At 42.2% G+C, this 27,058-nt stretch overlaps 1 protein-coding gene across 1 annotated transcript in view; it reads right to left on the bottom strand.

The window, feature by feature from the left end:
• KANK4 (KN motif and ankyrin repeat domains 4) overlaps nt 1-26,323 on the bottom strand; it is a 124,458-nt gene extending 98,135 nt beyond the window's left edge. Inside the window, exon 1 of the mRNA XM_081486630.1 lies at nt 25,270-26,323. The gene's annotated coding sequence lies outside the window, so the exon portion shown is untranslated. The remainder of the gene's footprint in view (nt 1-25,269) is intronic.
• Nucleotides 26,324-27,058: the final 735 nt, after the last annotated feature.

Below are 27,058 nucleotides of genomic sequence, written 5' to 3'. Positions count from 1 at the left end.
GTGATGCCTGAATCCCCCACCTCACCTCATCCCCAGATGCCAACCCAACAACAGTGGGAATTCAAGACTGTTTTATCCTCTGACATTTTCTTCACGTAAAAATATGAAGGAAACTCGGTATAAAATTGCCATTAAGAGCAGATGGACCTGGCTTCAAATCAGGGTGCTGCCACATTGACTTGTTAGACGAGTCCCCTTGACCTCTCTAGATACTCATTTCTCATCTGTATAATGGCAGTAATAGCAGTTCCTGCATTACAACATTAATGGGTGGACTTCTGTACCAGGTATGATGCTGTGGTGTCTCAGCTCCAAAACTCTCTGTATTCTGATTTATGAGGATGGGGTTGGGTCACCACAAATTGCATATTTTGCCAGACAGGCTGACTTCTACTTGGGTTCTGCCAATGGGCTGCACAGCTGGAGGGGGATGACAAGATTTACTCCTTACTGTCTGCTTCCTGTGGGTTTCCTGTCTGAAGGAAGAGATCAGGAAGGCTTCTCAGGGGAGGTGATATCTGAACTGGATAAGGATGGAGAGGAGTTTGCTGGATGGTTATGACCATCACCACAGCCATGCTTTTTCACCCTGGCAGCAGTGAAACCTCCCCATAGCAGTAGCTGAAGCCATTTTGCAATTTGTTTTTAGCACAGAATTGGCTGCCTTACATCCAATCAGAGATATCAGCACCAACCCAGCAATGCTCCCTCCTCAGTGGTCTAGTTTCAGCTCATAGCATCCTTCTACTGAGCCTCTAAATTTTAATAATTCTGACCTTTTTTCCCTTTGGTCCCTCATCCCTAGGGTGATTGCTGCTTTCTGCAGTTGCTATCTTTGTTACACTTTATAACTCTAAATTTACTTATTTAGTTATCTAGTTAACAATGTTATTCCTAGCTGCTGCTAAGTCGCTTCAGTCGTGTCCGACTCTGTGTGACCACATAGACGGCAGCCCACCAGGCTCCGCCATCCCTGGGATTCTCCAGGCAAGAACACTGGAATGGGTTGCCATTTCCTTCTCCAGTGCATGAAAGGGAAAAGTGAAAGTGAAGTCGCTCAGTCGTGTCTGACTCTTAGCGACCCCATGGACTGTAGGCTACCAGGCTCCTCCGTCCATGACATTTTCCAGGCAAGAGTACTGGAGTGGGGTGCCATTGCCTTCTCCAAGCTAACAGTCCTTTATCTTGAATTCACTCTGTTCAAGTAACTAATGGAGAAAGCAATGGCAACCCACTCCAGTACTCTTGCCTGGAAAATCCCATGGATGGTGGAGCCTGGTAGGCTGCAGTCCATGGGGTCGCTAAGAGTCAGACACGACTGAGCGACTTCACTTTCACTTTTCACTTTCATGCATTGGAGAAGGAAATGGCAACCCACTCCAGTGTTCTTGCTTGGAGAATCCCAGGGACGGCGGAGCCTGGTGGGCTGCCATCTATGGGGTCGCACAGAGTCGGACACAACTGAAGCGACTTAGCAGCAGCAGCAGCAGCAGCAAGTAACTAATGTGGTTTTTGTCTCCTGGTTTCACCCTGACTGCTAATAATTAATTTAAAGATATGTTACCTTTTGAGTTAATCCCCAACAAGGATTCTCCTGCCCTATGTTGCTTGCTCCAATAGAATTAGAGTTCAGAAGCAAAGGAAATGTAAAATAGATACTAGAGGGAAGCAGCTGTTTAGCACAAGGAACTCAGCTTGATCCTCTGTGAAGACCTAGAAGGGTGGAGGGCAGGGAGGCTCAGGAGGGAGGGGTTATATGTACATTTATATCTGATCCATGTTGTTGTCCAGAAGAAACCAACAAAACATTTTAAAACATTTGTCCTCCAATTAAAAATAAAATAAAAATTAAAATGAAGCAAAGGTAAATTTTATTCTTTGATCAAAAATTGGAGAGGTGTGAGCCTGTACTTTAGAGTACTTGCTCCCCGCAACAGGCTGTCAATGGGGCTGCTTTATAAGGTTCTTGTCAGTGGAGAGGACAGAGCTCTCATGGATCAGGCATAGCTGTGCTGCTTGCAGCTCCTGACTGAAGTGCTGGGTGCAGCATCTCTGAAATGTGGTGTTGTGGGCAGCACTTCTGCACACAGCCTGCCAAGCTGAAGTGTTGAGTGCGGTCATTTTGTACAAGGAACTGAAGTGCCTGGTATAAGGCCTCTCTGTGCATGCAGTACCCTGTGAGTTGGTGAAACTAGACTAAGCACAAAGGAAAAGGAAAAAAAATTAGACTTTATTGCCCAGATTCTACTTATGTTTCCTGGGAATTGTTCAATGATATATATATGTGTGTATATATATACACACAGCCCATGTGTATGTGTTTATATGTATATCTAGTGTTTGGTACATACTAAACTCTCAGAAAATGCTTCTTATGATTCCTTATGGGTTCCTAACGTTCACTTATTCATTCATTTTTTTCAGCATATGTTGTTTCTTACTATGTGTCAGACCCCATGTGAAGTATTGGAGTACAGAGCTGAATAAGCTACAGTCCAGCCCTCAGGGAACATACAATCAGAGTGGAGAGGACCACCAAGGACAGGAGCCCATCCCAGGAATGGTTCTTGGCACCTCCTCCAGGACTCTCCCATTGCTGATCTCACTGCCCAGCTACTCCATCTCCCAGACCACCCAGAATCCTCATGCCCAACTACATGAGTATTATTCATCTGGCACATTTTAAAGCGCCTGTTTTTTGACGGACCTCCAGAATTAATACTTATGGTAAGGTTGATGTGATACTAGCTTATTTTATTATTATTTATTTGCACATCTTACCATCCTTAGCTGGTAAATTACTTGAGATTAATTTCTCCAAATGGCTTGTTTCTGTATCAATGTATAGGCCTAGTACAGTGCCTGAGGGGCTTCCTAGGTGGCTCAGTGGTAAAGAAGCTGCCTGCCAATGCAGGAGAAGCAGGAGACATGGGTTTGATCCCTGGGTGGGGAAGATCTCCTGGAGCAGGAAATGGCAATCCACTCTAGTTTTCTTGCCTGGGAAATCCCATGGACAAAAGAGCCTGGCCAGCTACAGTCCATGGGGTCACAGAAGAGTCAGACATGACTTAGCAAGTAAATACCAACAGTGCCTGGGACATGATAGGATATCCAAAAAAGAGACAATAAATGAGTTAATTCATCTAGTCAACAAATATCCCTTGAGCTCTTACTATGAAGCAGGCATTGGACTAGATACTGGGAAGATAAGGACAAAGAAATGAACAGTGTCCCAGCTCCTAGCGAATGGTTGTCTGATTCAGTGACTGAAACCAGACAACCTCTGAGGACACAGACCTTCATGGGGCTGGAAGTGGTTCCATCAGCCTGGTACCACATGGACTTTCCAGCATCTCTGCTTCTTTCCTGCTGAGCCCTCAGTGGGCAATGGCAGCCGGCTGTGGCTTACCTTACCTCCTGAATGCTGGTGGCCAAAGGCTATATTTAAGTAGCAAACATTTGCATTTTTAATGTTGATTGGAATTGGAAAGGCTGTGATAACCTTTCCAAATTGATATTGGTTTTTACATTATTGAAATAGGCCTCAGGCATTTCTTTTTAAATGGAAATTTTAAGGTATTTCCAATATCAGTCAGAGGGCAAAATCTTCTCAGAACATTGCCCTGTCTGTATCCTCAGAAAACATCACCTCTCTCCCCTGAGAGAGCACTCAGCACCTTTGCCTTGTCAACATTTCAGGATCCTCTTTAACCTTCACTTGGTCCCCTTCACCTTTTCGGAGGGTGAACAGGGTGAGAATTTCTAGTCCTATGTCCTTAGGGAGGAAATGGATTCTCAGACATGCAAATGGCTTACCTCTCTAATCTTACCCTCTAAAGGTGAAGAGGAGCAAGTGAAGGTTAAGAGGATCCCTTTCCTCATCTGCAACATGAGAATAAAAACGTTGCTTCACAGGTTTGCAAATGTGGTCATCTGTAAAGAAGCTTACCATCCCATGCCTGATACTTGACTAATGCTCACTGGACATTAGTTCTTCTTTTATTGGTGTATAATTGCTTTACAATGTTGCGTTCATTTCTGTTGTACAACAATGTGAATCAGCTATATGTGTACGTATATCTCCTTCCTCTTGAGTCTCCCTGCTACCCTCCCGCCATCCCACCCTTGTAGGTCATCACAGAGCACTGAGATGAGCTCCTTGTATTATACAGCAGCTTCCCATGAACCATATATTTTACACATGATAGTGTATATTGGACATTAGTTCTTATCCATCCCCTAGCAGTTACTTGTCTAAGGTAACCCATCAAAATAAGCTGAGAACCCTAAGCTTCTGGCTCCCAAGTCTCTTTCCAAGAGACCCATTTGACACAAATAGGTTAAAGCACACATTTTTGGCTTAAAAGCAGAAGGACTCATTTCTATCTTCACTCTATTCTGACTACTCTCATTAACAATATATGCCATAACAGCCTGTCTGAAAACTTCTTGGCATCCATATTTCCCTTCTCTGTTTTCACTGTAGTGAGAGTTGCTGCACAGTCCAACATGGTAGCCAAAAGCCACATGTGGCTATTTAAATTTAAATTAATTAAATAAAATTTAAGATTCAATTCCTCAGCCATAGTAGCCATATTTCAAGGGCTCAGTGACTCCATGTGGCTAGTGGGTACAAGCACAGAGACAGGCCATTTCCATGATCACGCAAAGCACAATTGGAAAGTTCTAAGTGAGAGAGAGAGAGGAAAGAGAGAAAAGAGAGGGAAAAGAAGGAAAAGGAGAAGTGAAGAGAGAAGAGGCAAACTGGTTTTCCAGAGCATTCCTCATTAGTGCACATCCCTGCACGTGTTCATCCAGTCATGGAAATCAATGTCTGTATATTTGTACATTCTAATGGAAGAGGGAAATTTTCTTCTCTGAGAGAGTCAGTGCCTGAGAACTTTTCTGTTTGTAAATTTTGTAAATTTAGTTTGGCTCAATAAATGTTATCATTTAAAACTTGGATGTGATCCTTTCATTCCCTGCTCTGAATAAGTCTGTGGCCTTTCAGGGCCTGCCAAGAATGCCCCATATCTTCAGCATGTCTCCAATGTCATCATGATTTACTCTCACTACATCCTGTACCCACTCACTGTAGACACACACAGGCATTTGCCCTGTCTTGCCTGACAACCACCTTCTCTGATGCACCTTATACTCTATACTCCTTGCCTCAGCTCTTACTGAGCCCACTGCCTGCAACACCCCAAAAAGCATCATCTCCACCTATAGACATTGGTCAAAACACAGTTCAAATGCTTCTTCCTCCTTATGCTTTCCCTACTTCTGTTGGTCTGATGTGTTTCTATGTCCAGCATTTTATTCACATTCTTCAGTGCATTTGCCCATGCCCTTGTAACCATGTCTCTTCACCATATCACCCCACAATGGTGATTCTCAAACTTTGTATGGAGGAAAAAAACCAATATTTCCTTGCTTAGTTTTTGTAAATATCCAATCTATTGCAGATGGGTTATTTTGTAAAGTAAAATGAAATTTTTAAAAGAGACATATAAAATATGAATCTTAATTACTGTATTGTTAGGTTCAAATTGCTATGCCAATGTTTCTAAACTCTTACTCTCAATTTCTGTATTTCTCTCATCTTTGGCCAGTAAGTTTTCAGGCCACACTTGGAAAAGCAGTGCCCTCCAGCCCCAGCTTGAAGTCTCTGCATGTGGTCCTCTCTTGATATGCATTATGGAATTCATTGGAAACTTTCTGTCAGTGTTCCTCCAGTTGTCTAGGGATGCACAGAGGAGCATTTTTTTGAAGACAACATTAGAATGAAGAGGTCCCTCTGTGTGATGATGCTTGCAGGCTGATTTGGGTGAGGATATCAGTTCTATTGTCTAAGTAGCTTCACGACCCTGAACTTCTTACCTGAATGTGGCCTTGACCTGAAGCTAGAGCAAGGTTCTTAAACTCTGTTGTGCTGTGGCCCTCGCCAATAGTTCAGGGATGCCTATGGATCTCTTCTCAGAACGTTTTAATGTTTGATGTTTTAAGTGCAGAAAATAAACCCCACAGAATTTCAAAGGAAATCAATTGTTCTCAAATACAATTGTTAAAATGTATGCTGTACAGTGTTTCTTTGTTAACACATTAAAATAATATCTGTTTGTATTTGGTTGTTTAGTAACATGGAGCCTCCACATACAGGCTCAATCCTAAACAATCAATGGATCACTGAAGAAATTGAAGAAATCAGAAAATGCCTGGAGACAAATAAAAATAAAAACACAGCAACCCAAAATCTATGGGAGGCAGCAAAGTTGTTCTAAGAAAGAAGTGTATAGTGATACAAGCCTTTCTCTGGAATCCAAAAAAATCTCAAACAACCTAATCTTATACCTAAAGGAGGTAAAAGAAGAACCAGCAAAACCCAAAGTTAGTAGAAGGAAAGAAATCATAAAAATCAGAGCAGAAATAAATGAAATAGAGACTTAAAAAGCAATAGAGGGCCTCCCTGGTGGCTTGACTCATTTGAAAAGACCCCGATGCTGGGAAAGATTGAAGGCAGGAGAAGGGGACGACAGAAGACAAGATGCTTGAATGGCATCACTGACTCAATGGACATGAATTTCAGCAAGCTCTGGGAGATAGTGAAGGACACAGAAGCCTGGCATGCTATAGTCCATGAGGTTGCAACAAGTCGAACATGACTGAGCGACTGAACAACAATTGGTGGGTCAGTGGTAAAGAATCTGCCTGCCAATACAGGAGACACGGGCTCAGTCCCTGGTCCAGAAAGATACCACATGCTGTGGGGCAGTTAAGCCGGTGCACCACAACTATTGAGACTGTGCTCCAGAGCCCAGAAGCCTCTACAGAGGAGCCCGTGTACCACAGCTACCGAAGCCTGCATGCCCTAGAGCCCATGCTCTGCAACAAAAGAAGCCCCTGTAATGAGAAGCACTCACAGGGCAACTAGAGAGTAGCCCCCACTCTCCACAACTAGAGAAAGCCTACATGTAGCAGTGAAGACTCAGCACAGCCAAAGATAAATAAATAAAATTATGTTTTTAAAAAAACAATAGAAAAGATCAATGAAACTAACTGTTGTTTCTTTGACAAGATGAACAAAATTGATAAACCTTTAACCAGACTCACCAAGAAAAAAGAAAGACTAAATCAATAAAATCGTAAATGAAAAAGAACTTACAACCAGCACTAAAGAAATACTGATACAACCTAGGAAAAATGGACACACTTATCAGAATGACTATGTCAAATATATCACCAAGAACGAATGTTGGTTAGGATGTAGAGAATAAAGAACACTTATACACTGTTGGTGGGAATATAAATTGGTACGGCCACTAAGGAAAACAATATGGAGGTTTCTCAAAAAACTAAAACTAGAACTACCATATGACCAAACAATGTCACTGCTGGGTATTTATTAGCAACAATAGAAGCATTAATTCAAAAGATACACACACCCCAATGTTTGTAACATTACTATTTATACTTTCCAAGATACGGAATCAACATAAGTGTTCATCAACAGATGAGTGAATAAAGGTGTCACACACACACATGAAATATTATTTATCCATGAAAAATAATGAAAATTTGCCATTTGCAATAATGTAGATGGACTCTGAGGGTATTATGCTAAGTGAAATAAGTTAGAGAAAGACAGACAGTGTACAATATCACTTATATCTGGAATTTAAAAAGTAAACTTTTGTCAATATAACAAAAAAGAAACAGACTTACAGATATAGAGAACAAACTAGTAGATACCTGAGAGGAGAAGGGAGGGGCAAGACAGAAGTAGGGGATTAAGAGGTACAAACTGCTATGTATAAACTAAATATGGTGCAAGGATAAATAGTACAACAGAAATATTTTATGATAATATAAGTGGAATATAGCCTTTAAAAGTTATAAATTACTATGTAGTCAGCCTGAAATTTATATAATATTATATATATATCAACTATATTTCAATTAAAAGAAATAATAATAATGATATCTACTGATGGGAAAAACACCTACTCTAATTCAATGTATCGATGAGTGTAAAACTACATTTCAGGTTATCTACAACAGCTGTACTGTGATTTGAAAATACCCATGATTTCTATTGTGACCGTCACAGATATTGTTATTTCTACTGTGATTTGTTCCTATATTCATGATTGAAGAAACTGTTCAGTTTCATTTTGAGAGTAATGAAAATAAAGACGGTATCGTCTAAAATCCAAACAAAATGTTTCCTAACTCGTTCATTCATTCAATAAATATTTATTGAGAAATTACTGTGTGCTATGCATTATTCTAATTATAGACAAAGTTTCTGCCCTCATTGAGTTTTCATTGTTGCTGTGAGTCAGGTAACAAGCAAATAATAGAGTTGATTCTCATTAGTTTTAGTAGTTATGCTGTAGAAAGTCACCGTGAACGCTGAATTAGTGAATATGAAATCTTTGCTCCTAGTATTAGTAAAAATACAGGTTGGGTTCCTGTGAGGCTCTGGTAACAAAATTTTCATCAGCAGATTAATGGATCAACCTTGTTTTATATGTGTTTCTCTTTTAAGACAACTTGCATGCCTGCTCAGTCATGTCTGACTCTTTGTGACTCCATGAACCATAGCCAGCAGGCTCCTCCGTCCATGGAATTCTCCAGGCAAGACTACTGGGGTGGGTTGCCATTCCCTTCTCCAAGGTAACTCCCTAATCCAGGGATCGAACACAGGTCTCCTGCATTGTACTCAGATTACGGTCTGAGCCGCCAGGGAACCCCTTAAAGACATCTTATGTACAATATATTGTTGATTCATTAACATTACTCTTGTAGCCAACAGTACCATAACCTTTAACTGTAACTATCAATGTGAACTGTGACTTCCCTGGTGGCTCAGACGGTAAAGCATCTGCCTACAATGCAGGAGACCTGGGTTTGATCCCTGGGTTGGGAAGATCCCCTGGAGAAGGAAATGGCGACCCACTCCAGTACTCTTGCCTGGAAAAATCCCGTGGACGGAGGAGCCTGGTAGGCTACAGTCCATGGGGTCGCAAAGAGTCCGACACGACTTCACTTTCACCTTTATCAGTGTGAACAGAGCCTATCTAACACGTATTTTCTCTGTAAGTCATGTGACGGCCTTGTTTACTTAGGACACTAGACAGCACTTTGTTTGTGGGCCATTTTAAACAGTAGAATCACCAACAAAAAGCATAAAATTACAGAAAAAGTGACACTAAATATATTGTGAATAAAGATACCTGTTTATAGTATGAGATAAAACAAGAAGGCAGAGACAGAGGGAGTGAGGAAAAGGGGTTGATTTGACAGCCATTTTTGATATGCAATTGACAAGACTTGGGATAAGCTTTCTTTCACCTTCCTATTCAGATTATTCTCTTGGAGGGTTGGAGGAGGGCTATAGGGTGCAGAGCTTAGGGGACCGAAGTTTCAAGTTTGGATGACGAAATAGGTGCTGACGTCATTCATTGAGAGAGGTGATACGAAAAGTAGAATAAGTTAAAGGCAAAAAGGATGTTTTGGAGGTTCCCAGGGGACAACTAGGAAGATGCTCAATTTCGACTGCAAATATGTCTGAAGCTCAGGAAAGTGAGTTTGAGTTATCAGGGTGTAGGTGGTAGAGGAAGCCATGTGAATGGAAATCAACCAGCAAGCTGGTTGAGAAAGTGAGGGTGGCCCACACCAAGCAATTGGAAACTAGCAACTGATAAACTGGATGTGAGAAAATGTCCATATAAGTGACAGAAATAGTAATGTCAGGAAGAAGAGATGAACAACAGCTGAAATTGCTAAAAAAAAAAAAAAAAAATTCTTCCTGGAGAAGGTGGCTTGGACAGACAGCAGGATGTGCAGGATTAGAGGACCAGAAGGAGGGCGTTGCTAGTGGGAGAGAACAGTGGGCACAGCTACAGGGCAGGAAGGATGCTAGTCTCAGAAGTACATTCCCCACAGTGGTGCAGCCAGAGAAAGAAACAAAAAATCACTGTAAAACCACTTTGAGGAAGCTGGTCACCATGTTTGCCCCTGGGGAGAGGAACTGGAAGTCTAGAAAGAAGGGTGCGAGAGAGAGATTTCTTTATACATATTTGCATCTTTGGTATATTTTTATCTTGTACACAAATTTTTATTTTAATTATGTTAGTGGTCTAAATAAATCATCTGGTAAACTTCCCTAGTGGTCCAGTGGTTTAGAATCTGCCTCCAATGCAAGGAACTCAGATTTGACCCCTGATTGGCTTCCCTGATAGCTCAGTTGGTAAAGAATCTGCCTGCAATGCACGAGACCTCAGTTCGATTCTTGGGTTGGGAAGATCCCCTGGAGAAGGGAAAGGCTGCCCACTGCAGTATTCTGGCCTGGAGAATTCCATGGACTAGTCCATGGGGTTTGGAAGAGTCGGACACGACTGAGCAACCTTCACTTTCACTTTTGGGGAACTGTTGAAGGCAGGAGGAGAAGGGGACAACAGAGGATGAGATGGGTGGATGGCATCATTGACTGGATGGACATGAGTTTGAGCACGTTCCAGGAGGTGATGGATAGGGAAACCTGGTGTGCTGCAGTCGATTGGGGTCACAAAGAGTTGGACACAACTGAGCGACTAAACTGAACTCAACTGGGGAATTAAGATCCCACACATCATGGGGCAACTAAGCCCACTCGCCACAACTAGAGAGCCCATGCACCACCATGAAGAGCCCTCATGCTGCAATAAAGACCCAGCAGACAAAAATAATAACAAAATCAATCAATCATTTGGCTTTGGCAGAGTAAGAGATGAGTCTAGTGCAAAAGGGAAGCTGCCGTATAACACAGGGAGCCCAGCCTGGCATTTTGTGATGACTTGGAGAGGTGAGATGGGAGGGGGAAGGGGGGCTCAAGAGGGAGGAGATATATATATATATATATATGTGTGTGTGTGTGTGTGTGTATAATTATGGCTGATTCACGCTATATGGCAGAAACTCACACAATATTGTAAAGCAATTATCCTCCAGTTAAAAAAAAGAAAGGAATCAAACAGATCCTATGTCTAAGGGTTTTATTCCCAGCTTGCCTTATAGGCAGGAGAGCAGGACAGTCTAAGAAAATAGGACTGGCTATAGCTCTGAGCCTCTGTCCTGGGGCATGGGTGTGGGGTGGGAGGCGCCTTTACATGGATTTGGTCACTGGGGAAGTTGAGTAAGTGAATATGTCCTCTAGAAAACAAATGAGGACAGAATGAGAAGTAGTTGCACAGCAGATCTGGACAGCTTCCAGCGACATAGAAGTGTGCCCCCAAAGGTGGGTTGATGGATTAATGCTTGATTCTAATCTCAAAACTTTCTCTTCTTATTTGTGTCCAGGGCCAGGTTATGCTGCAGTAGCAGTGCCAACACCTCAATGGCCTGGCACAGCAACAAATCTTATATAGAGTTGTTATGAGAATTAAGTGAGATAATCAGCAGCAGCAGCATCATTCAGCATTTTTGAGGACTTTTTTGGGCTATATCGCTCATATAATATAGTCATCATAAAAACTGTATAATGTAGTTTCCATTATTATCTATGTTTTCTATATGTGGGAAAATAGGCACAGAGGAGTTAGTTGATTTGTTTAAGATCACACAGCAAGAAAGTAGCCAGCTTGGAGAACCTGGCTAGTTCTAGAGCTTAAGCTCTGTGTTAAAATCTTCATTTAGTCCAGGGAGAGACACATAGCATCAGTCAGGTTAGGCTAGGAGATGCTGCAGTAACAAACAGTGCCAAATCTCAGTGGCAAAGCACAGAAAAGTATATTTCTCCCTCATGCTACATGTCTAGTGCAGAGTGGCCAGTGTGGCTCATTGTAGTCATAGACACAGGTGATGGAGGTTTCATCTTCTGTGTGCTTCTGCAATCACTGAGCCTGGAAAAGGGAATGGAATCTTTTCATCCAATGTGACACACATCATTTCTGTTCATCTTTCATTTGCCAAAGCAAAGGCAGTGGGGGAATGAAATCTGACCTCATGTTCTGAAGCAAGAACCATATTTATCAACAGCCATAATGATTACACATAGGTGCTCCTTTCGTGTTGATTGAATTGAGGTTAAATGACCAGTTCTGACCACACTGAGTGAACTCCAGCTCACTCAGCTCAATTTATAAAGTTTTTGAGAGTTTGCAAACATAAGCACTATTAATTCTGCACAGAAGGCCACTGGAGAACCACCACATCACGAATTCTGCATGTCATGCATTTCTCTGTGCAGTCTGCATGATGCCAGGAGACCACAGAGGGTTCTGGTTACAAAAATCAAATATTTCTGGAAAATGTAATTACTGTCTTCCAACCACTGTCATTCAACCCCTTGCTCCATCCCATACCACCCTTTTGCTACTGCTTTTTACTTTTGTCCTTTAATGTTTCTCTTGTCTAATTCCTCTGTGAACTCACATGAGGCACACACAGAAGTACAGTAAGCTTGCAAGGTAAGCTTTAAAGCGAACTATTTTAATGTGTGCATTTCAGGGGCAGTAATTCCATTCACAATGTTGCAATCATCATCACTATCTATTTCCAAAACTTTATGTTACCCCCAAATAAAAACACTGTACCTATTAAATAATCACTTCCCATTAAGGTAGAAATTTTTATTTTCACTTTAAAGACAAGGATGCTTAAAATTAGACCTATGCCCAAGGTCATCCAGAAAACAAGTAACAGAGACAGGATTCCTGACTTTAAGGCTCACGATTTTCTTGCTATATTCTGAAGCCTCTCTATTATCTAATCACTCATAGTAGAATGATGCCAACCATCTCCTGAAGGTGAAGTGAAACTCCTAAACTTGTGAGTTCCCTCAGTGGTCTGGGGAATAAACCACCGTTAATTCTCTCAGCAACATTCTACAAATGTTACTGAACACCTGTTTGGTGCTGGAAATTCAAAGATGAGTGCTGCAATAGTTCACAGCACAGTGAAGTTAGACAGAAGCTGTTCATTTTGCCCACAATTTTGTTTCTTTTCTTCTCCGGTTTAACAAAAATCAGATTTTTAACTCAGCTAATGGCTCCCAGAAATAAGACTACACTTCTGAGCTCTCTAGCATCTGACTGCAGCCATGTGACTAAGTCAATGAGATGCAAGCATAAATGCTATGTGAAACTTCTGGGGAGTGTTTGCAAAGAGAAGGGGCCTATTTTTCATCCATTACACCCCCTTCACTGCTTCCTGCTGGCAAGAGGTCAGGCGGCAGCAGCTGGAGCTTGGGCAGCCATCTTGGATCACGACGTGCAAGTTATTGACTGAAGATGGAAGAAGCTTTAGTCCTTGACACAAAGGAGTGCTGTATCACCCCTCGACTTCATATCTCTCCTTTGTAAGAGAAAGAAAGCAAGTTCCTATATTAAATATATCTGTATCTTTTGCTGCATAACAAACTACTTCAAACTTAGTGGCTTAAGACAACAATTACCAAATGTAGCTCCTGGTTCTATGGGTCAACTGGGAAGCTGGAATATTGGCTGGAGCTGGGTAGTCTAGGCTGGCTTTACTTGTCTGCTGGGTCTCGGGGACCTCAGCTGGCATGGCTCCCATTTGCTCCTTTTGGTTTATCCTACAGTAGGTCAGCCTAAGGGTCTTCACATGGTAGTCTCAGGGTTCCAAAAAAGGGAAAAGCAAGTCCCAATATGCACATTCTTTTCAAATCTCTGTTTGTGTCACGTATACTACTGTCTGACTGGATTACTCAAGTCACTCAAAGACGCAGAGCACAGAGTGATTCGTTGGAGGCCATTACTACAACTGTCTCCATCGTCTAAGCCACTGGTATCTGGGGACTTTTTGTCACATGCATCTGAATCCAGTCCTACCTTGTATAGGTGGTGGGTGACAAACTTCAAGGACTGCTGTATTCACATTCACCAGTACGTGAGTATAAAAAGCATTCATAGTATTTTTCAATGTAGAAAACACAAAGACATGAATGATTTGTCCTTATCAAAATCATTTTAGTGCTATTGAGACTTAACTATTGGATGGAAAATAACAGAATTATAATTTTATTTTAAACTAATGTTACAAAAACATGAAAAAGTTACTGACTGGTTTTTGCTGTAGCTTTTGTTTTAATGATGATCAGAAACAAGAACTTTTAAAACTTTTTTATTTTTATTCTTTTCTTTTTATTTTTTTATCGAAGGATAATTGCTTTACAGAATTTTGTTGTTTTCTATCAAACCTCAACATGAATCAACCATAAGTATACATATGTCTCCTCCCCTTTCTCCATGTCAATAAGTCTATTCTCTATGTCTGTTTCTCTATGGTGTGCTGGGATATGCTTAGTTGCTCAGTCGTGTCTGACTCTTTGTGACCCCATGGACTATAACCCACCAGGCTCCTCTGTCCATGGGATTCTCCAGGCATGAATACTGGAGTGCATTGCCATTCCCTTCTCCAGGGGATCTTCCCGACCCAGGAATCAAACCCAGGTCTTCCGCATTGCAGACAGATTCTTTACCCTCTGAGCCACCAGGGAAGCCCCTGACTCTCTATTTCTGCCCTGTAAATAAGTTCTTCAGTACCATTCTTCTAGATTCCATATATATGTGTTAGAATATGATATTTATCTTTCTCGTTCTGACCCACTTCACTCATATAATAGGTTCTAGGTTCGTCCACCTCATCAAAACTGACTCAAAAGCATTCCTTTTTATGGCTGAGTAATATTCCATTGTGTATATATACCACAACTTCTTTATCCATTCATCTGTCAATGTACATCTAGGTTGTTTCTGTGTTCTCGCTATTGTAAATGGTGCTGCAATGAACAATGCTATACATTACCCTTTTTCAGTGTTGATTTCCTCAGGGTATATGTCTAGGAGTGGGATTGCTGGGTAATACGGCGGTTTTATTCCTAGTTTTTTTAACGAATCTCCATTCTGTCTTCCATAGTGGCTGTGTCATTTACATTCCCACCAACAGTGCAAGAGTGTTCCCTTTTCTCCACACCCTCTCTAGCATTTATTGTTTGTAGAATTTTTGATGATGGCCATTCTGACTAGTGTGAGGTGATATCTCATTGTAGTTTTGATTTGCATTTCTTTAATAATGAGCAATGCTTAGCATCTTTTCATGTTTCTGTTCGCCATCTGTATGTCTTCTTTGGAGAAATGTCTGTTTAGGTATTTTTCCCACCTTTCGATTGGGTTGTTTGTTTTTCTGTCATTGAGTTGTATGTGTTGCTCGTATATTTTGGGAATTAATCATTTGTCAGTTGTTTCATTTGCTATTATTTTCTCCCATTCTGAGCATTGTCTTTTCACCTTGCTTATAGTTTCCTTTGCTGTGAAAAAGATTTTAAGTTTAATCAGGTCCCACTTGTTTATCTTCGTTTTTATTTCCAACATTCAGAAAACTAAGATCATGGCATCTGGTCCCATCACTTCATGGGAAATAGATGGGGAAACAGTGGAAACAGTGAGAGACTTTATTTTTTGGGGCTCAAAAATCACTGCTGATGGTGATTGCAGCCATGAAATTAAAAGACGCTTACTCCTTGGAAGGAAGGTTATGGCCAACCTAGATAGCATATTTAAAAGCAGAGACATTACTTTGCCAACAAAAGTCCATCTAGTCAAGGCTATGGTTTTTCCAGTGGTCATGTATGGATGTGAGAGTTGGACGGTGAAGAAAGCTGAGCGCCGAAGAATTGATGCTTTTGAACTGTGGTGTTGGAGAAGACTCTTGAGAGTCCCTTGGACTGCAAGGAGATCCAACCAGTCCATCCTAAAGGAGATCCGTCCTGGGTGTTCATTGGAAGGACTGATGTTGAAGCTGAAACTCCAATACTTTGGCCACCTCATGCGAAGAGTTGACTCATTGGAAAAGACCCTAATGCTGGGTAGGATTGGGGGCAAGAGGAGAAGGGGACGATGGAGGATGAGATGGTTGGATGGCATCACTGACTCGATGGAAATGGGTTTGGGTAAGCTCCAGGAGTTGGTGATGGACAGGGAAGCCTGGCGTGCTGCAATTCATGGGGTCGCAAAGAGTCAGACACGACTGAGCGACTGGACTGAACTGACTCTAGGAGGTGGGTCATAGAGGATCTTGCTTTGATTTATGTCATCAAGTGTTCTGCCTACGTTTTCCTCTAAGAATTTTATAATTTCTTGTCTTACATGTAGGTCTTTAATCCATTTTGAGTTTATCTTTGTGTATGGTGTTAGGGAGTGTTCTAATTTCATTGTTTTACATGTAGCTGTCTAGTTTTCCCAGCACCATTTATTGAAGAGGCTGTCTTTGTTCCATTGTATATTCTTGCCTCCTTTGTCAAACATAAGGTACCCATTAGTGCATGGGTTTATTTCTGGGCTTTCTATCTTGTTCCGTTGGTCTATATGTCTGTTTTTGTGCCAGAACCATACTGTCTTGATGACTGTAGCTTTGTAGTATAATCTGAAGTCAGGAAGCTTGATTCCTCCAGCTCCATTCTTTGTTCCCAAGACTGCATTGGCTCTTCGGGGTCTTTTGTGCTTCCATATGAATTGTGAAATTTTTTGTTCCAGTTCTATGAAAAATGCCATTTGGAATTTTAATAGGGATTGCATTAAATCTGTAGATTGCATTTGGTAGTATAGTCATTTTCACAATATTGATTCTTCCTACCCAGGAACATGGAATATCTCTCCGTCTGTTTATGTCATCTTTGATTTCTTTCATCAGTGTCTTATAATTTTCTGTGTACAGTTCTTTTGTCTCCTTCAGTTAGTTCAGTTCAGTTCTCAGTCGTGTCCGACTCTTTGCAACCCCATGAACCACAGCATGCCAGGCCTCCCTGTCCATCACCAACTCCTGGGCTTCACCCAAACTAATGTCCATTGAGTCGGTGATGCCATCCAACCACCTCATCCTCTGTCGTCCCCTTCTCCTCCTGCCCTCAATCTTTCCCAGCATCAGGATCTTTTCCAATGAGTCAGCTCTTCGCATCAGGTGGCCAAAGTACTGGAATTTCAACTTCAACATCAGTCCTTCCAATGAACACCCAGGACTGATCTCCTTTAGGATGGACTGGTTGGATCTCCTTGCAGTCCAAGGGACTCTCAAGAGTCTTCTCCAACACCACAGTTCAAAAGCATCAATTCTTCCACGCTCAGCTTTCTTTATAGTCCAACTCTCACATCCATACATGACTACTGGAAAAACCATGGCTTTGACTGGACAGAGCTTTGTTGGCAAAGTAATGTCTCTGCTTTTTAATATGCTGTCTAGGTTGATCATAGCTTTTCTTCCAAGGAGCAAGCATCTTTTAATTTCATAGCTGCACTCAGCATCTTCAGTGATTTTGGAGCCCCCCAAAATGAAGTCTTTCACTGTTTCCATTGTTTCTCCATCTATTTGCCATGAAGTGATGGGACCAGATGTCATAATATTTGTTTTCTGAATGTTGAGTTTTAAGCCAACTTTTTCACTCTCCTCTTTCACTTTCATCAAGAGGCTCTTTAGTTCTTCTTTGCTTTCTGCAATAAGTGTGCTGTCATATGCATATCTGAGGTTATTGATATTTCTCCCGGCAATCTTGATTCCAGCTTGTGCTTCATCCAATCCAGCATTTCTCATGATGTACTCTGCATATAAGTTAAATAAGCAGGGTGACAATATACAGCCTTGACCTACTCCTTTCCCAATTTGGAACCAGCCTGTTGTTCCATGTAGAGTTCTAACTGTTGCTTCTTGACCTTTATACAGATTTCTCAAGAGGCAGGTCAGGCGGTATTCCCATCTCTCTAAGAATTTTCCATGGTTTGTCGTGATCCACACAAAGACTTTGATATAGTCAATAAAACAGAAGTAGATGTTTTTCTGGAACTTTCTCACTTTTTCTATGATCCAGTAGAGGTTGGCAACTTGATCTCTGGTTCCTCTGTCTTTTCTAAATCCAGCATGAATATCTGGAAGTTCACGGTTCACGTATTGTTGAAGCCTGGCTTGGAGAATTTTGAGCACTGCTTTGCTAGCTTGTGAGATGAGTGCAGTTATGCGCTAGTTTGAACATTCTTTGGCATTGGAATAAAAACTGACCTTTTCCAGTCCTGTGGCCACTGCTGAGTTTTCCAGATTTGCTGGCATATTGAGTGCAGCACTTTCACAGCCTCATCTCTTAGGATTTGAAAGAGCTCAACTGGAATTCCATCACCCCCACTATCTTTGTTCGTAGTAATGCTTCCTAAGGTCCACTTGACTTCAGTTTCCAGGATGTCTGGCTCTAGGTGAGTAATCACACCATCGTGATTATCTGGGTTGTGAAGATCTTTTTTGTATAGTTCTGTGTATTCTTGCCACCTCTTCTTAATATCTTCTGCTTCTGTTAGGTCTATACCATTTCTGTCCTTTTTTGTGCCCATATGTGCATGAAGTGTTCCCTTCGTGTCTCTAATTTTCTTCAAGAGATCTCTAGTCTTTCCCACACTATTATTTTCCTCTATTTCTTTGCACTGATCACTGAGGAAGGCTTTCTTATCTCTCCTTGCTATTCTTTGGAACTCTGAATTCAAATGGGCATTTATTTCCTTTTATCCTTTGCCTTTCACCTCTCTTCTTTTCAGAAATATTTGTAAAGCCTCCTCAGACAACCATGTTGCCTTTTTGCATTTCTTTTTCTTGGGAATGGTCTTGATCACTGCCTCCTGTACAATGTCATGAACCTCCGTCCATAGTTTTTCATGCACTCTGTCTATCAGATCTAATCCCCTGAATCTATTTCTCACTCCCACTGTATTTCTGATGTAATGGATTTGATTTGAATCATACCTGAATGGTCTAGTGGTTTTCCCTACTTTCTTCAATTTCAGTCTGAATTTGGCAATAAGGAGTTCATGGTCTTGTTTTTGCTGACTGTAGAGAGCTTCTCCATCTTTGGCTGCAAAGAGTATAATCAATCTGATTTCGTTATTGATCGTCTGGTGATGTCCATGTGTAGAGTCTTCTCTTGTGTTGGAAGAGGGTATTTGCTATGACCAGTGCATTCTCTTGGCAAAACTCTGCTGGCCTTTGCCCTGCTTCATTCTGTACTCCAAGGCCAAATTTGCCTGTTACTACAGGTATCTCTTGACTTCCTACTTTTGCATTCCAGTCCTCTATAATGAAAAGGACATCTTTTTCTGGGTGTTAGTTCTAGAAGGTCTTGTAGGTCTTCTTTCAACTGTTCAACTTCAGCTTCTTCAGCATTACAAGTCAGGGCATAGACTTGGATTACTGTGATATTGAATGGTTTGCCTTGGAAATGAACAGAGATCATTCTGTCATTTTTGAGATTGCACCCAAGTACTGCATTTTGGACTCTTGTTGACTATGATGGCTACTCCATTTCTTCTAAGAGATTCTTGCCCACAGTAGTAGATATAATGGTCATCTGAGTTAAATTCACCCATTCCAGTCCATTTTAGTTCACTGATACCTAAAATGTCGATGTTCACTCTTGCCATCTCCTGTTTGCCCACTTCTAATTTGTCTTGATTCATAGACTTAACATTCCAGGTTCCTATGCAATATTGTTCTTTATAGCATTGGACTTTGCTTCTATCACCAGTCACATCCACAACTGGGTGTTGTTTTTACTTTGGCTCCATCTCTTCATTCTTTCTGGAGTTATTTCTCCACTAATTTCCAGAAGCATATTGGGCACCTGCTGACCTGAGGAATTCATCTTTCAGTGTCTTATCTTTTTGCCTTTTCATACTGTTCATGGGCTTCTCATGGCAAGAATACTGAAGTGGTTTGCCATTCCCTTCTCCAGTGTACCACGTTTTGTCAGAACTCTCCACCATGACCTGTCCATCTTGGGTGGCCCTACTACAGCATGGCTTATAGTTTCATTGAGTTAGACAAGGCTGTGGTCCATGTGATCAGATTGGTTAGTTTTCTGTGATTGTGGTTTTCATTCTGTTGGCCCTCTGATGGAGAAGGATAAGAAGCTTATGGAAGCTTCCTGATGGGAGAGAATGACTGAAGGGGAAACTGGGTCTTATTCTTGTAAATTTTTAATTCAATTTTCTTTTGATGGGTGGGGCTGTGTTCCTTCCCTGTTATTTGACCTGAGGCCAAACTATGGTGGACGTAATGAAGACAACGGTGGCCTCCTTCAAAAGGTCCCATTCATGCACTGCTGCACTCAGTGCCCTACCCCTGCAGCAGGCCACTGCTGACCCACGCCTCTGCTGGAGACTCCTGGACACTCACGGGCAAGTCTGGGTCAGTCTCTTGTGGAGTCACTGCTCCCTTCTCCTGGGTCCTGGTGAGCACAAAGTTTTGTTTGTGCCCTCAATGAGTCTGTTTCCCCAGTCCTGGGTAAGTTCTGGCAGTTCTATGGTGGGGCTAATGGCAACCTCCTCCTAGAGGATTTATGCCATACCAAGGTCTACTGCACCCAGACCCTCTGCCCCTGCATCTGTCCACTGCTGACTCATACCTCTGCAGGGGACACTCAAACACACTTCTGTCTCAGTCTCTGTGGGGTTTCTTGGTCCTGGTGTACACAAGGTTTGTTTGAGCCCTCTGAGCGTCTCTGCCCATATGAGGTTTGATTCTAAACGCAAATTCACGCCTCCTACCATCTTGCTGGGGCTTCTCCTATGCCCTTGGATGTGGGGTATCTCCTCAAAGTCATTCCAGTGCTGCACAGCCAGCACTCCAGCGCCTACCATCTTGCTGGGGCTGTGTAGCCTATCCCTTCTGCAGTGGATCTTTCCAACCCAGGAACTGAACCAGGGTCTCCTGCATTGCAGGTAGATTATTTATCAACTGAGCTATCAGAGAATCTTCTTTGTGTTTAGTCTTTGTTAGTTTGATTAGTATGTGTCTTGGCATGTTTCTCCTTGGGTTTATCCTGTATGGGACTCTTTGTGCCTCTTGGACCTGAATGACTATTTCCTTTTCCATGCTGGGGAAATTTTCAACTATAATCCCTTCAAAAATTTTCTCATATCCTTTCTTTTTCTCTTCTTCTGAGACCCTATAATTTGAATGTTGGTGCATTTGATATTGTCCCAGAGGTCTCTGAGACTATCCTCAGTTCTTTTCATTCTTTTTACTTTTATTCTGCTCTTCAGAAGTTATTTCCACCATTTTATCTTCCAGCTCACTGATTTGTTCTTCTGCTTCAGATACTCTGCTATTGAGTCCTTCTAGAGTATTTTTAATTTCAGTAATTGTGTTGTTTGTCTGTGCATATTTATTCTTGAATTCTTTTAGGTCTTTGTTAATTGATTCTTGCATTTTCTCCATTTTGTTTTCAAGGTTTTTGATCATCTTTACTATCATTATTCTGAACTCTTTTTCAAGTAATTTGCCTATTTCCTCTTCATTTACTTGGACTTCTGTGTTTCTAGTTTGTTCCTTCATTTGTGTAGTACTTCTCTGCCTTTTCATTTTTTTAAAACTTATTGTGTTTGAGGTCTCCTTCTTCCTTTTGGTTTCTGCCCTCCTAAGGTTTGTCCAGTGGTTGTGTAAGCTTTGTATAGGGTGAGATTTGTGCTGAGTTTTTGTTTGTTTGTTTTTGCTCTGATGGGCAAGGCTGAGTGAGGTGGTAATCCTATCTGCTGATGATTGGGTTCGTATTTTTGCTTTGTTTGTTGTTTAGATGAGGCAACCTGCACAGGGTGCTACTGGTGGTTGGGTGATGCCAGGTCTTGTATTCAAGTGATTTCTTTTGTGTGAGTTCTCACTATTTGATACTCCCTAGGGTTAGTTCTCTGATAGTCTAGGGTCTTGGAGTCAGTGCTCCCACTCCAAAGGCTCAGGGCTTGATCTCTGATCAGGAACGAAGATTCCACAAGTGGTTTGTTATGGCATTAGGTGAAATTAAAACAAATATCCAAAAACAAGAAACCAAAGGTGAACCCCAGACAAATTGCAATTATGAAATCAGGCAAATAATATTTAAAATAATGGAATATACACATATACATATACACCCATGAGCAAAGTCAAAACAGTCCACCAAAAATAAAGTACAGTAGATTGACCTGGCAAACAAAGGAAATAAAAAATTATATTTACCAGTTAAGAACAAAACTAACTAAAGCACAAACATGAAAACAAAACTAAAGCAAGGTGCCAAGTGGGGAATAAAGCAATGAAAACAAAACTAACAAATATTTTGAGAGGAAAGGAAAGAAAGAAAACAAAGAAAGAATAGATACGCAAAGTTAAATAGAGGTAGATGAAGATTTATATGTATTAAAGATTAACTGCAAGGGGGAAAGAACAGTGTGAAAGGCAAGTGAAGGAATAAATGTAAAAAAAATATAATAGGTTTAAAAAAAATTAAATTTATAAAAAAGAGAAAAGAAAAAAAAAAACAGAAGAAAGAGAAAAGAAAAAAAATAAATAAAAGGAAAACTCCACAGAACTGCAAAAGCCCAATGTAGAAGCAGAGGTTTATAACAATAATAAAAAGTGTGACTGAATATACACAGTGTATATATGGGTGTATACATATACAACCATAAGCAAAATCAAAACAGTCCAACCAAAATAAAGTACAACAGATTGACCTGGCAAACAAAGGAAACCAAAAATTATATCTACCAGAACAAAACTAACTAAAGCACAAACTGGAAAACAAAACTAAAGCAAGGTGCCAATTGGGGAATAAAGCAATGAAAGTAAAACTAACAAATACGTTAAGAGGAAAGGAAAGAAAGAAAGAATAGATATGTAAAGTTAAATAGAAGTAGATAAAGAAGATTTATATTCATTAAAGATTAACTGCAAGGGGAAAAGAACAGTAGGAAAAGCAAACAAAGGAATAAATGTGAAAAAATAATAGGTTTAAAAAATTAAAATTAAAAAAAGAGAAAAGAAAAAAAAGGAAAACTCCACAGAACTCCAAAAGCCCAATGTAGAGGCAGAGGTTTATAACAACAATAAAATCTGTGACTGAGAAAAAGAAAAAAAAAAACTCAAAAGCTTGATTAGATTTCTTAGTGCCTGTAAAATCAACAACTACAACAGGGCAGGGGGGAAGAAAAGAAAGAAAGAAAAATCTGAAAGAATCTACAGAACAAGTCAAAACATAAGAATAATAAATGTTTTTCTTGAGCCACTGCTGTCAGAGTCCTTTCCCTCCCTGGGAGTCACAGTCCACCTCACCTCCCCAGGATGCCCTCCAACACTGTGCTGATCTCTGGACCTGCTGTGGGGGCAGCTCAGATTCTAATCTAGTCTTACTCCTGTGTTCTTGCCTCCAATGTCCACAGCTATCAGAACTAGTGCGTTTTCTTTTGTGGGAGCTCTCAATGACTTTTTATATATTCTATAGACACAGAGTCTGCCTAGTTGTGCGGATTTAATCTGCAGCTTGTACAGCTGTTGGGAAGGTTTTGGGTCTTCTTCCTTAGCCACACTGCCCCTGGGTTTCAATGGTGGTTTTATTTCCACCTCTGGATGTGGGTGGTCCGCTGGGGTTTGCTCCTGAGGCTGTCCTGGAGGACTTGGGTTTGCCCCTGTGAGGGCCAGGTGTGGAGGTGGTGCAGCTGCTTGGGTCGCAGGAGTTTTGGCAGCACCAGGTACTCAGGGGAGTTGGCAGCTAGGGCAGCAGGAAATATAGCACTCTAGAAGGGTATGGCAACCAGTATTGGCCAAAACGCTCCAGTATTCTTGCCTGGAGAACCCTCCTCCCTAACAGAGAAGCCTGGCAGGCCATAGTCTACAGGGTCACAAAGAGTCAGACACGACCAAAGCAACCCCGAGTGCATAGATGCAAGATTTTTTTTTTTTTTTTTGCCTGTGGCAGTTCTGCCCCAGTGAGAGTTGAGTGTGAAGGTGGCACAGCTGCTTGGCTTGCGGGGACCCTGGTAGTGCCAAGTGCGCAGAGACACGGACTGTCTCTGCCGCCGCAGTTCTGGCCCTATCAGAGTATTTTTTCAAGCCTCTTGTAGCTGGTGATCAGAAGGCCTCTTTGGCCAGTCTTTCTCCGTTGCTCTGCCCATTCAGGCACGTAGAGGGCTCCCTTGCCTGGGGCCCTTTTCTGTCGTTCTGCACATCAGGCACATAGAGGGCGCCCCCCCCCCCGGGGTCCTAATCTGTAGATCTGCACGTCAGGCACTCAAAGGAGCACCCTGGGTGGGGTCCTACTCTGTAGTTCCGGGCGTCTGGCGTTTGATGGGCCAGCCTCTCTATTGTTCAGCTGCAGATGCTGTCCTGTGGGGAGAGTGAGGTTATGGTGATGGCTCCACCTCCTAACATGTGACTCAGCAGTTTTGCCTTTCTTCCACGGCTGCCTGGCTTTTCTCCACAGGCATTTCCCACCACAAGCTCCTTCCTCACATCCCCTTGATCCATCTCTCCGCAATCAACAGCAGCCCTCACCCTGGGATTGCTCCACAATCCCTAAACTCCAGCTCCCAGCTGGTGCCCCTTCCAGAAGACCTGCATCCCTGTCAGAGATATGTATGGCTGTGGCAAGGACTGTCTGATTCTCATTCCATTTAGGCTGCCCCAGATAAGCTGTTTCACTCTCAGCCTTAAATGTTTCTCCTCTGACTCAGACAATTTCCTTGATGTGGGGATCAGACCTCTGCTTCAGTTCCCTCACTGGCTGAGGGCAAGTCCAGTGCTACTAACATTCCTGTTTTTCCCACTAGTTTCTTCATCCTACCGAATTTTGCGTGGTTCTAAATATTCTTTTCCACTGGTCAGGTACTCCTGTCCACTCTCAGCTGGTATTCTGCATGCACTTTTGTGTCTGAAGGTGTATTCCTGATGCATCCGTGGAGAGAGATGTACTTCATGTCCACCTACTCCTCCGCCATCTTGTTCTCTGGCCTAAAACTTTTTTATTTTTTATTATTATTTTAAATTGGAGTATAGTTGCTTTACAGTGTCATATTTGTTTCTGCTGTACAACAGTGTGAATCAGCTATATGTAAACATATATTCCCTCCCTCTTAAGCCTCGCTCCCAGCCCTCCCATCCAGCCCCTCTGGGTCATCACAGAGCACCAAGCTGAGCTCTCTGTGCTATACAGCTGCTTCTCACTAACTATCTATTATACACGTGGTAGTGTATATATGTTGATACTACTCTCTCAATTTGCCCCACCTACTCCTTCCACCACTGTGTCTACAAGTCCATTCTCTATGTCTCGTCTGTGTCTCTATTCCTGTGTACAAGAAAGTTCTTTTTAAAAGAGCCTCATGAACATTCACACTCCCTTTTAAGCAATGTCAGGGACCCCTAGAAGGGCGTCTGCACTGGGCCCACCATACACCACTCCCGAATCCTGTTTCACCTACTCACCCTGACGATGCCCACTGCTCAGGAAGCAGTCTGAAGAGGCAGAAAAGCCTCAGCCGAGACTGCAGGCTCCCCATGAAATCACCATTGCTGCATCAGGGGGTCTGTCACCTGGTGTCCCCAGGTTGCCAACTGTCTGGGGTGCCAGTGTGGTGTGGGCTTTCGGTAGAGGAAGCACTCTTCTTGTGACATTCTGAAGGCTCTCTGTCAGGATTGTCCCCTCTCCCACAGCAGGTGTGCATTGCCCCAGGTAACTGAAGTACCCTGGATTCTCTGTGACATGTCCTAGACCCAGGAATTCTGCTGCTCCAGGTTTCCTCCTCTGTTTCCTACTTCCGGCAACCGTGGGGGCAGGCCCAGGACCATCGGGAGCAGACAGCGCTTGTGCAGCAGAGACAGCTCCAGTCAAACTTAGCCAAGGAGCATCTCCCTGCTCCTCTTCCCCAAAACGCAAGAGCTGAGATACGATTCCATTATGACTTCACAACAACCGATCACATCTCCAATCGGGGCATTCTCATCCCAGTCCAAAGCGTCTATAGGTAGTGTCTTCACAATTTTCCCCAAGATCCATGGATAGCACCTGGCTTACATTCTGGCACCTGACTATAGAAAGCACATTTGTGCTCAGTTGTTTCAATTGTGTCTGACTCCTTGCGACCCCATGGACTGCAGCCCACCAGGCTCCTCTGTCCATGGGATTCTCCAGGCAAGAATACTAGAGTGGGTCCCCATTTCTTCCTCCAGGGGGTTTTCCTGACCCAGGGATCAAACCTGGGTCTCCTGCATTGCAGACAGATTCTTTGCTGCCAAACCACCAGGGAAGACCCATAGACAGCACATCCTGCTCCAAAGATGAAGTCAAACCTCTTTCTCCTAGAAACTGAAAATTGTTCACAGAGCTGACAGGATAGGTCTTCCTGTTCCTGCTCTTTGAGTTTTCTAAGTTTCAGGATCACGTCACAGCCAAACCTCTGGCTGTAATACCTGGAACAAAGGGACTACAGGGCCCAGTCAGAAGCGTGAGTATGGTGTGAGGCAGGAGAGTCCCCTCTTTGAGCCTCAGTTTCCTCATCTGTGAAGTTTCTAACCTCATCAACCTATTGTGAGGTTTAAAGAGACAGTGTTTGCAGAGTGCCTTAGCCAGAGCCGGGCTCAGAGCACCTAGTCCCTGGGCTGCTGGAAGTCATTATTGTCTTCACTCTTCAGGCAGCAGGATCCTTCCTGTTTATCATTCTCACAGGACAGCACACACATGGACTCTGGGAGCTGGTACCCCTTAACTTGGCTTTATCAGGAATTTAATTTGGTGACCCTGGGCATTTCCTCTGGAGCCCAGGAATCCAAGTAAAGCTGAGTCTACTTTCCCAGGCCATGGCTGACATGTGAACAATCCAAGCCCCATGGCTTTCCCAGTAGGACATTTGTTGCCTCTGGTCCACACCTGATCAGCCACGGAAATAGGAAATGGAGATGAATCAAAGACCCCACATGTTTTTTCCTTTTGGTTTGCTCTAATCCTATTTTCCTGCTTACAAATGTAGGTCAAGTTTCTTAATAGAATCTGGCTCCCGACACCTGGTGTACAGTTGGTTTAAATTCAGGATATTATATAAATAAAACATTAGCAGACACTCTAGTCAGAGAGAGAAGAAGAAAGACATGAGGTGAGAAGAGGCAGTGGAAAGAACAGATGGTTTAGTCAACACACACCAAGGTAACTAGCTAATTAGGGCCACAAGAATTTCTCAAGTTATTATTTTTTTTCAAACATGTACTTCACACTACTCTA

Source organism: Giraffa tippelskirchi, chromosome 5, assembly GCF_054371585.1.
Source record: "Giraffa tippelskirchi isolate mGirTip1 chromosome 5, T2T-mGirTip1v1.2.pri, whole genome shotgun sequence".
NCBI classification, from domain to species: domain Eukaryota; kingdom Metazoa; phylum Chordata; class Mammalia; order Artiodactyla; family Giraffidae; genus Giraffa; species Giraffa tippelskirchi.
The sequence above is the reverse complement of the archived record's forward strand: the minus strand, read 5'-3'. Positions and strand labels throughout refer to the sequence as shown.